General features: G+C 41.2%; 1 long non-coding RNA gene across 1 annotated transcript in view; it reads right to left on the reverse strand.

Annotated features, from left to right (window-relative positions):
* The window catches only part of LOC141414779 (uncharacterized), a 33,435-nt gene extending 22,490 nt beyond the window's left edge, over positions 1 to 10,945 (reverse strand). The window contains exon 1 of the long non-coding RNA XR_012439639.1: positions 10,540 to 10,945. This is a non-coding gene — a long non-coding RNA (uncharacterized lncRNA). The remainder of the gene's footprint in view (positions 1 to 10,539) is intronic.
* Between the last annotated feature and the right edge of the window lie 872 nt (positions 10,946 to 11,817).

Consider the following 11,817-nt stretch of genomic DNA (forward strand, 5'->3'; position numbering starts at 1 on the left):
TCCTTTTACCAACTTCATAATCCACCCCAGCCCCTTGTTACCTTGCTGACCTCCTGCCTAATTCTTAACTCTCTGAGAACTTAGATGCCACTTCCTCCAGAAAGCCTTCCCAGATACTCCCAGTCCTCCATCAATGGAGTCTTATAAAGAATATATAAGTGAAATCATAAAGACCTAGATTTGAAAATTTTTTTTGAAGTACTGGGGTTTGAACCCAGGACCTTGTGGTTGGCTAGATTTAGAGTCTGCAACCATCATTTGCTGTCTACATGACCTCAGCAAAATACCTAGCCTTATTGGACCTTGACATCTCACATTAAATTAATGGTAATAAATTACTTAGGATGGTAATGAAGATTAAATAATATAACCATCAGCTAAAATAAGGAGGTTGCACAAATAAATAATAGTTTCTTTCCTTTGAACTCTCATAATCCTTGTTCTGAACTTTCAGTCTCAAATTTTAGATATTTGTGTGATTGATTCATTCATTCAACCAACTTTTTGTTGAATATGAAGGAAATAACTACTAAGAAGGAAACTAAAGCAAGAGAGGAAGTGTGTGTTGTGTTGCTGTTTTATTTGGGGCAATTAAGAAACACTTCATTGATAAGGCCTCATTTGAGCAGAGAGCTGAGGGAGTGAGCCTTGTAGCTATCAGAGAAGATAGTGTGACAAATGCAAAGTCCCTGAGGCAGAAACATGGAGTGTTTGGGGACCTGCAAGAAAGCCAAGATGTCTAGATCAGAGTGAACAAGAGAGGGGATAGGATCAGAGAAGTGAAGTGGCAGGGGCCCCATCACGTGACTGTGGTGAGAACTCTGTTATTTCCTTAGAGAGATAGAAGCTAATGGACAGCATTAAGCAGAGGTGAAAGAACTGACATCAGTTTTAAAAGAAGCAAGAGTAAACATGGGGAGACCAATTCGCAGTCACAGTGGTCCCAGCTTTTCTTGTCTCTTGCCTGGATCACTACAACAGCCTGTTCCCACTCTTGCTCCTTTCCAGTCACTTTTCTGCTTAGCAACCAAAGGGAACTGAAGACCCATGCCTGTTCTTCCACTCTCTTGCTCGCTCTGATTCAGTCACCTTGGCCATCTTGCTGTTTGTGATTGGAAGGTAGAGCTAAGATCCTTGGTGGGGTATGAGAGAAAGAGCTAATGGGAAGGTTTTGCTGGCTAATCTATGGGCAAAGTGTGTGTGTGTGGGGGGGGAGGGGGTCAGTGTTTTGTGTTTCCCTAGCTATTTACTGTCTCCTATGCTCTTCATTTGCTTCTAATGATCCAGATTGCCCTCTCATATTATTTTCCTTTTGCCTGAGAACTTTCTTTAGCATTTCCTGCAGTGGAATGCTAATGGTGAACTCTTTTTTTCTCTAAAAAAAAAAAAGTGGGGGGAAATGTATAAAGCTGCTCATAGTCATATCTCATTATCCCTTTGATACAGGCAGGGCCTGTACTACTATCTTCTGCTTCCTTCCTGATATTGGGCAGTGCTCTGAAATGTTCAAATTTGTGTTCCTGAGGGAGGAGCTAGATGGCAGATTGTTGACATCCTTATAACCCTGCAGTGACTACCCCAAAGAAGGAATATCAGGGGACCCCAAAAGGCATCCACGGGATCCCATAATCAGTGAGAAACAAAGCCCTCTCTAAATCTACAAATAGAGAAGTAACTAACTGTGGGAAGAATGGGAAGAACAACTTGCAGCTCAACACTCCCGATGCCCAGCTGGAGTTGCTGTGCAGCTCCAGGTTCCATTACTTGGCACTGTCTTGGCAATAAATCCTGCTTCCCAGCACACACAGGAACTTGGAGCTCCATGCTCCCCCTACTACAAGACCTGCTACCTTCACCCTGAAATGCCAGGAAAACCAGTGCCCCTGTAGATGCAGGACCCAAGGTTCCTGCTGTTCCATGGGTAACAGAAGGAGCGAGCCAGCAGGCTTGGATCCCCCATGCTGGCAGCACCTGCTGTACTGTGCTCCTGGAAGCCTGCATCAGCAAGCAGGCCTGGATCCAGCAGGCTTGGATCCCCCATGCCTGCAGCAGCTGCCATGGCTCCTGGTAACCCATGCTGGCAAGCAAGCCCCAGGGCACCCATTACCCAAAGGTGTGGATCCTCTCTGCCTGCAGTGCTGTTGCACTGCCGTCCTGGAGCCCATGCCCCAGCAAGGAAGCCCCAGAACTCCTGCTGCCTGAAGGCTTGGTTCCCCTGTGCCTGTAGCGGCTGCCATGGTTTCTGGTAGACCGTTGGCAAGCAGACCCCAGAGCTCCCACTGCCTGCAGGCTTTGCTCGCCTGTGACTGCAGCAGTTCCTTTGGCTCCTGGAAGCTGGCGTCTGGCAAGCAGGCTCCAGAACTCCCGCTCCCCATAGGCTTGGTTCCCCCGTGCCTGCAGCAGCTGTTGTGGCTCCTGGAAGCCCATGCTTCAACACAAGTAGACCCCAGGGCCTCCACTGCCTTGTTGGTACCAGATGATTCAAGGCGCAGACTTTGCTGCACCATGAGCACCCTCAACTTGCTACTCAGTGCCAGGAGCCCACTGCTATACACACACAAGTGAATCCCAGGCTGTAGGCTTTGCTATTCTTCTGGTGCCAGGAGGCTTTCCCTCCCCACAGAGCACAGAGGCCCAGTGCTAACCACCAAGCCCTCCTGTGGGAGAGCTCCCACTGCCCTGTCAAAGAGTGAAGCCAGCTCCTCCACTGAGTAGTGATCTGCCATTCTGTGAGGGCCAGGAGACCTGCTTCCCTAAGGCACAAAAAGGCCCAGTGCTTTCTACTGTGCCCAACCACAGGAGAGCCCCCGTTTCTCCATTAAAGACCCAAAATGCTAGGTTGCCTACTGAAGGGAAGAAAGCTGTAACCTACAACTTAGTGAATGGCATGAGAAGGCCTGCCTCCTGAAGTGCATAGAGGTCTACCACTCTCCACTGTGCCTTACAGCTGGTGAGCCTCCCCTCCGCCATCAAAGAGTGAGAATGCCAGGTTCCCCAAGGAGGAAAGGAAAGCTGTAACCTGCTTCTCTATGGACAGCACCAGAAGGCCTGCATCTCCAAAGCGTACAGAGTACCAGCACTTTCCACCTTGCCTGCCTGCAGGAGAGTCCAGTCTCCCTGTCTAAAAGCTTGAACCCCAGCTCCTCTACTGAGTGGCAATCTGCGACTCTGAAGCTGCAAGGAGACTGGTCTTCCAAGGTGCACTGTGGCCCAGCCTCCCCACTGACCCTGACAGCAGGAGAGCCCTTGCTCCCCAGTTAAAGAGCAAGAATGCCAGATTCCCCACTGAGGGGAAGAAAGCTGTAACCTGCTATTCTGCAGGTGGCACCAGAAGGCCTCTTCCCCAAGGTGCACAGAAACCCAGCACCTCACAGTGTGCCTCCCTGCAGGAGAGTCCTGTCTCTCCTATCCAAGAGCTGGAATCTCAGCTACTCCACTGACTGGGAATCCACTACTTGGCAGGTGCTAGGAGGCCTGCCTCCCACAGTGCACAGAGACCCAGAACTCCCCAGTGTGACTGCAGGAGAGCCCCTGCACCCCCATCAAAGAGGGGGAACTCCAGCCCCCTCACTGAAGGGAGAAAAAAAGGTAATCTGCAGCACAACAAGAACCCAGCAAGGGGTAACATTTCCAGCATACCCCTCTCTGAGGAACACTGCTGGAGCTCCAGGAGAAAAAAACCTCAAAACTCCAACTATAGGGGCACAAGGGATAAAAACCCTAACCAAAAATAACTCCAGATGCACAAATCTCAACACAGAATAAAACAGCAAGACAGCTGCTCTCTTCAAAGCCAATGCCACCACTAAGGATCCAAACACCTGAACAGAGAAAGAGATATCAAATACTGAATTCCAAAAAACAACCTCAAAACCAAAAAATGATTAACAACCTCAAAGACAAAACACAAAAGCTAGTATTTGACCTTAAAAAGGGCGTGAATAAACAATTAAATGAGTGTAAAGAGAATACAAACAGATGAATGAAATTAAGAAGACTGTCTAAGATATGAAAGAGGAGATCAATAAAGATATGGAAACCCTGAAAAATAATCAATCCAAAATAAACAACACAATATCCCAAATAAAAATCTCAATCAAAGCTTGGCTAACATAGTGGAACAAGTTGAAAATAGAGTATCAGGAACAGAAGACAAAGTAGAGGAATTTGACCAAACAGTAAAGTATGAAAGAATGCTAAGGAAATACAAATGGAACATGCAAGATATCTAGGACACCATGAAAAACCAAACCTATAACCTATAGTGTAAAAGAAGGAGAGCAGAAACAAAGTAAAGGCATTGACAACCTATTCAATAGAATAATAGCTGAAAACTTCCCTAACTTTGGAAAGAGAGAGTCACCCAGGTACAGGAAGCTTACAGAACACCAAACTGTCAGGACCAAAAAAGAAATACCCCCAGACATATCATAATCAAAACACTCAGCACACAGAACAAAGAAAGAATTCTGAAATCTTCAAAAGAAAAAAGGCAAGTCACATATAAAGGCAAACCTATCAGAATAACAGCAGATTTCTCAACTCAAACTCTGAACACAAGAAGGTTATGGAAAGACAGAATTCATACCCTGAAAGAAAGCAACTGTCAACCTAGTCTAGTCTATCCAGCAAAACTATCCTTCTTAATTGAAGGAGAAGCTTAAAACTTCCACAACAAGGAAAAACTAAAGGAATTTGTGATTACCAAGCTAGCACTACAGAAGATACTTAAAGGACTTTAGCATATGGAAGAAGAAACTAGAGAGACAGGAAGACTCAAGAAATAAAAAACCCTTTGGAGCCAGCAGACCAGTAAAAAAAGGAATAGCTAAAACTAAACAACTGGGGAATAAAAATGTCTGGAAACAACAGGCACCTCTCAATATTAACACTGAATGTAATTGGTCTCAATGTCCCAATCAAAAGACATAGAATAGCAAACTGGGTTAAAAAAACAAGACCCAACCATAGGTTGCTTACAAGAGACTCATCTCACTGAAAGAAATAAACAGTGGCTTAGAGTCAAAGGGTGGAAAAAAGTTTTCCAAACAAATTGACCTCAGCAGGAAGGAGTAGTTTGTCACATCCGACAAAGTAGACTTCAGACTAAAATTAATCAGAAGAGAGAATGAAGGTCACTTCATATTAATGAAGGAACAATTCATCAAGAGGAACTATCAATCCTAAACATATATGCACCAAACACAGGAGCACTTATCTGCATTAAAAAAAACTCTAATGGCCCTAAGAGCACAGATAGACATTAACACAGTGATAGTGGGAGACCTGAATACCGCACTGTCACCAACAGACAGGTCATCCAGCCAAAAGATCAGCAAACAAACTTCAGAGCTACTCCACACATTGGGCCAAATAGACAAGGTTAATATCTACAGAGTATTTCACCCACCAACCAGGCAATACACATTCTTTTCTGCAGCTCATGGAACTTTCTCCAAAATAGATCATATTTTAGGACACAAAGCAAGTCTCAACAAATTCAAGAAAATCGAAATAACCATGTCAGATCACAATGGAATAAAACTAGACCTCAACAACAAAAGAAACCACAGAAAATATTCAAACACGTGGGGATTGAACAATACACTGATGAAAAAACAATGGGTGACCAAAGTCATAAGGGAAGAATTCAAAAAGTTCCTAGAATCCAATGAAAATGAAAATACAGCCTACCAGAATCTGTGGGACACAGCAAAGGCCATGCTAAGGGGAAAGTTTATAGCTATAAGTGCCTATATTAAAAAAACCGAGACTGCTCAAATAAACAATCTAATGATGTACTTTAAGCTCCTAGAAAAACAAGAACAAACCAAACCCAAAACCAGCGGACAGAGAGAAATAATAAAGATCAGGGCTGAGATAAATGAGATTGAAACCAAACAAACTGTAAAAGAATCAATGAAACAAAAAGTTGGTTCTTTGAAAAACTCAATAAGATCGACAAACCCTTAGTCAACATAACAAACAGAGGAGGGAAAAGACCCAAATTAATAAAATCAGAGATGAAAAAAGGGGACATAACCACAAATACTAACAAAATCCAGAGAATCATTAGAGAGTACTTTGAAAATTTATATTCAAGTAAACTGGACAATCTAGATGAAATGGATAAATTCCTAGATGCATATAAGCAACCAAAATTGAACCAAGAAGATATTAACCACCTAAATAGTCCTATTATATGTAATGAAATTGAAGCAGTAATAAAGAGTCTCCCTATAAAGAAGAGCCCAGGACCTGATGGATTCACAGCTGAATTTTACCAAACTTTAAAGAAAAACTAACACTAATACTCCTCAAACTTTTCCAGGAAATAGAAAGGGAAAGAACACTACCAAACTCATTCTATGAAGCCAGCATTACACTCATTCTGAAACCCAATGAAGATGTAACCAGAAAAGAGAATTATAGACCAATATCTTTAATGAATATAGATGCAAAGATTCTCAACAAAATACTGGCAAACAGAATTCAACAACACATCAAAAAGATCATACCAAGTTAGTTTTATTCCAGGGATATAAGGATGGTTCAACATACATAAATCCATAAACATAATACAGCATATAAACAGAAGGACAAATCCTCTCAATGATCCTCTCAATAGATGCAGAAAAAGCCTTTGAAAAAATCCAAAACCCTTTCATGATAAAAGTTCTGAAGAAACTAGGAATAGAAGAAATGTTCCTCAACATAATAAAGTCTATACACGAAAAACCTAGAGTGAACATCATACTAAGTGGAGAACAACTGAAACTGTTCCTGTTAAAGTCAGGAATGAGACAGGGCTGTCCACTTTCTCTACTCCTATTCAATAGAATTTTGAAATAAACTACATAAGAAATAAGAAAAGAGCAAGAACTAAAAGGGATTCAAACTGGGAAGGAAGAAGTCAAACTATCCCTACTTGCAGTGACATGATTCTATACCTAAGAGACTCCAAAAACTACCAAAAAGCTACTAGAAATCATAAACTCTTTTGGCAAAGTAGCAGGATACAAAATTAACATATAAAAATCAGTAGATTTTCTATATATCAACAACACACAGACTGAGAAAGAAATCAGGAAAACAATCCCATTTACAATAGCTTCAAAATAATAAAATATCTTGGAATAAATTTAATGAAAGAAACCAAAGACCTTTTTTAATGAAAACTATACACCACTGAAGAGAGAAATTGAAGAAGACATCAGAAGATGGAAAGACCTTCCACGCTCATGGATTGGTAGAATCAACATTGTGAAAATGACCATACTACCAAAACCGATCTACATGTTCAATGCAATCCCTATCAAAATTCCAATGACATTCTGCACAGAAATAGAAAAGGCAATTATAAAATACATATGGAAACACAAGTGACCTCAAATAGCCAAGCAATTCTGAGCAAAAAGTCCAATGCTGGAAGCATCACAATACCTGACGTCAAACTATACTACAGATCCATATCAATAAAAACAGCATGTACTGGCACAAAAACAGACAGGAAGACCAATGGATCAGAATAGAAGACCCAGACATAAACCCATGCATCTATAGTCAACTGATCTTTGACAAAGGAGCCCAAAACACACAATGGAGAAAAGACTGCCTCTTTAACAAATGCTGCTGGGAAAACTGGATATCCACATGTAGAAGACTGAAAGTAGATCCTTGTCTTTAATCCTGTACCAAAATCAACTCAAAGTGGATCAAAGGCCTTAATGTAAGGCCTGAAATTTTGAAACAACTCTAGGAAGCAGTAGGAAATACACTGGAACAGATAGGTGTAGGGACCGACTTCCTAAACAGAACTCAAAAGGCTCAGCATCTAAGAGAAACAATGAACAAATAGAACTGCATCAAACTAAAGAGCTTCTGCACAGCAAAGGAAACAGTCACCAGACTCAAGAGACAGCCCACAGAGTGGGAGAAAATCTTTGACAGCTACTCATCCAATAAGGGACTAATATCCAGAATCTATAGTGAACTCAAAAAACTCAGTCTCTAAAGAATCAACACCCCAATGAAAAAATGCACACATGAATTAAACAGGGAATTCTCAAAGGAAGAGGGACAAATGGCCAGTAAATACATGAAAAAGTGTTTAACTTCCCTGGTTATGAAAGAGATGTAAGTCAAAACAACACTTAGATTTCATCTCACCCCAGTTAGAATGGACGTAATCAAGGGTAATAACAACAACAAATGCTGGCGAGGATGTGGTGAAACAGGAATCCTTATACACTGCTGGTGGGAATGCAAATTAGTACAACCACTACGGAAAGCAGTGTGGAGATTCTTCAAAAAAACTAAAGGTAGAACTGCCATATGATCCAGTGATATGGCTCCTGGGCATCTACCCAAAGGAAAGTAAGACAGGATACAGTAGACACACTGTTCACTGATGTTCATCGCAGCACTATTACAATAGTGAAGCTTTGGAAACAATACATGTGCCATACCACTGATGAATGGATCAAGAAAGTGTGGTACATATACACAATGGAGTATTACTCAGCCATAAGGAATAATGACATGGGGTTTGAAGGTAAATGGATGCAATTGGAGGACATCATGTTAAGTGAAGTTAGCCAGGATCAGAAACACAAAAGCCACATGTTTTCTCTCATACATGGTACAAAGATTCAAAGATAAATATATACACAAAAACAAGCATGATCATATATAAAATCAGATATAGAACATGTTTGTAAAGGTGGAACTACTCTATGGAACTTGGAGAAAGAGGGAAAGAAAAGAAAATGATAGAGCATCAGTAATATTGCATACCATAAGATGTGAAGGTAGAGGACGTAGGTTGTGTATTGAAAGCTGTTGAAAAATTGGTGGTGGGAGGTAAAGGAGTAAGGGAGAGTAATGGAAGGGTGTGAATGGACCAAAGTGGGCATACACTGAGACACCCTTTTGAACATCAACTTAAATATTAATAACGAAAACCAGGATTGTAAAATAGGAACAGTATGTGTGTGTGTGGGGGGGGGTACTGCTGGGAGGTGGGAGAGTGAAGGAAGGAGATTAAGGTGAGGATATATGGCAGATGGACTTTATATACCTATATGAAACAGAACTAAGAAACCTCTTGCAATTGTTTTAAGTGGGGTTGGGAGGAGGTTGAGGGAGAAGGAAGATGGGGGCAATGTAAATAATGTACAATGTAAGTCTAATCAGAATTGTCACTACAAATTCCCCCCTGTATTATGAATATATCCTAGTCAAAATTTACTAAAAAAAGGGGGATTTAAACATTTTAGTGAGAACACAAACCACAAACTCTGGCTTTACACTCTAATTGGGAAGAACATTTACAAAATTTGAAATCTACAATATTTGTGAAAGATAAACTTATTGTGGCAAAGACTTCTTACCCAAATCACAAAAAGTCACCGTTAGCTGTTTCCTTTGACAACAATTTGTCGAAGGGACATGGGCTTAACAACTCCCGGCTGTTGTTAAGATGGGGTCTCATGGGCTTTTTTGCCCATGCTGACCTAGAACTTTGATCCTCCTGATCTCTAGCTACTCACGTGGCCTGAGCCACTGAGCTTAGCTAGGAAATTCTTACTGAATTACCCATCCCTGGGACGGTCTTCCTTTCTGAGACAATGCAAGTCTCATCATTTTGTTAGGCTTAAGTAAAATAAATAGATAAGATTCTTTCACCAACAAAAAGAAAGTGCTTGGTGATTTTCCTCTATTCAAAAATGTTTATCTCCACTGAGATATTTATGTATGTATTTTATTTTTGGTGTTGAGTATTGAACCCAGGGCTTCACAATGCTAAGCCTGTGTTCTCCCACTGAGCTTTTTAAAGACTAAGAGTCATACACAAATCACTAACAGCTGACATACCCTATCCCAAACCCACACTCATTCAGGTTTAGAGTGATGGGCAAAAAAAAAAAAAAAAAAAAAAAAAGAATGAGTACCCAAAGAAATGACCAGCTCACAGAGAGGATGAGAGTATTATCACAACACTCCAAAACATGGCTACAGTCACCAGTGTACAACCAGCCACAGGTCCTTTTCTCAAAATACATTCATTGAACATTTACAACAGGGTTAACAGAACTATTTGAAATAGAGGTCAAAACATCATACTTCTAAAATAAGATATAAGTCATATTTTTCTGTGAAACTGATGTGACTTGGTACTACAGCTAAACTTTCTCTGCCTATGTGAGATCATCAACCATGAAGCAAAGACATGTTCATTTGTGACATCCAATGGGCTTCCATCCAAGCAACTCCATAAGACACACAGATAACTATTCTTCTACAGCTTCAAATAAATGAAAGTTATCACTGTGCTTGTGGGTCTTCTACCTTCCATAATACACATAAGTCGTGACATGTTAAAAAATAACCACAGGTCATTGGTTACCACTAAAATCATAAGGCAGGGGTTAGAGTGGAAAGATGTTTGGAATGGAAAAAGTTGTGAAATGGTTCTAGCATTCACAAAAAAAGATCATGGTAAGATCAGATCCATTTGGTTAAACATTGAAAACTCACCTATAATCTCAAGAACTCTGCCCACGAGTCCAAAGCCATGTGTGTCAGTTGAGGGAGACTCAGGATTCATCTGACAATGTCTTCTTTGGAGCAGAATAGCAGTGTCTCGCTGTGGCAATCACGAGGGTGAACACAATGCCACCACTGTGGAGAAGGAACACGAAGGCATTTGCCCTTGTATCTACAAGCTACATCTGCTGGCAGAATTCTCCCCTCAAACTAAAATTGGCTCGGAATGGAGCTACCTGAATTCACTCCACCAAATAGGCTCTCCCTGAGCAATGTGTCCAAACCTGTGGGCTCTCCAATCACACTGATAAATCTGGTGTCAGTTTCAGGATGAGGCTGTTCTGAAATATACTAGTTGAAGAATAACCAGAATTCACCCATGCTTACAGTCCAAGGTATAAATAAGCACAAGGAACATTCTAAATCTCATCTCAGGAAATGTGATTCTCAACGTGATAGCTCTCCAATCAAGACAATAACCTATTTCTCTGTATTTTGTCTCTAGAAGTCAAGTATCTTCTATAGTCACTTGATAGAAAAGGTCAGATTGTTTCCTTCCTTTGCTTAGACTAGTTTATGAACTAGCAGAAAGGTATTAGAACTGTTGTCTTGACCCAGGGCTTGTAGCAGGCAGTCACTCATCAATGGAGCCATTCAGCCATCCATAGGTTGAGAACATTCTACATCATGCATACAGATGATGCTGCAGGCTTGTACCAGTAGAAGTTGTTTCTAAAGGTTTCTTCTCATTTGGGTTTCAGGTTTCATTTAAAAATCCACATGCTTAACTCCCACTGTATTGTCACCTTTCTCTCAGCAGCCTGCTTTGGCTATAGCTGCTGGCCTCTGGTTCAGAGGCTCTAGGGGTCCTTGGTGAGCTGGCCTCTCCTTGGCCCCTTCCCTCCCTGCCCAGATTCCAGTGAATTCTTCTAGTTTGCTTTTTTCTGGAAATATATTTTACCTTCATTTTTTGAAGCATATTTTCACTGGACATAGAATTCTGAGTTGAAGGATTTAAAGGTGTTGGTCATTGTCTTCTGGCTTCCATATGTTCCGATGAAAGGTCAGCAGTAATGTGAGCCATTCCCTCCACCCCCACCCCCACCATGTAATATATCTTTTTTGGTGGATGCTTTCCTGGTTTCCTCCTTGTCTTTGGTTTTCATCAGTTTTGCTATGATATGTCTAGGAGAAGTTCTCTTTGTATTTACTCTCCTTGAGGAACACTGGCTAAATGCATTTCTTTCACTAAATTAAAAGAAATTTTGA

This window comes from Castor canadensis, chromosome 12, assembly GCF_047511655.1.
Source record: "Castor canadensis chromosome 12, mCasCan1.hap1v2, whole genome shotgun sequence".
Lineage (NCBI taxonomy): Eukaryota > Metazoa > Chordata > Mammalia > Rodentia > Castoridae > Castor > Castor canadensis.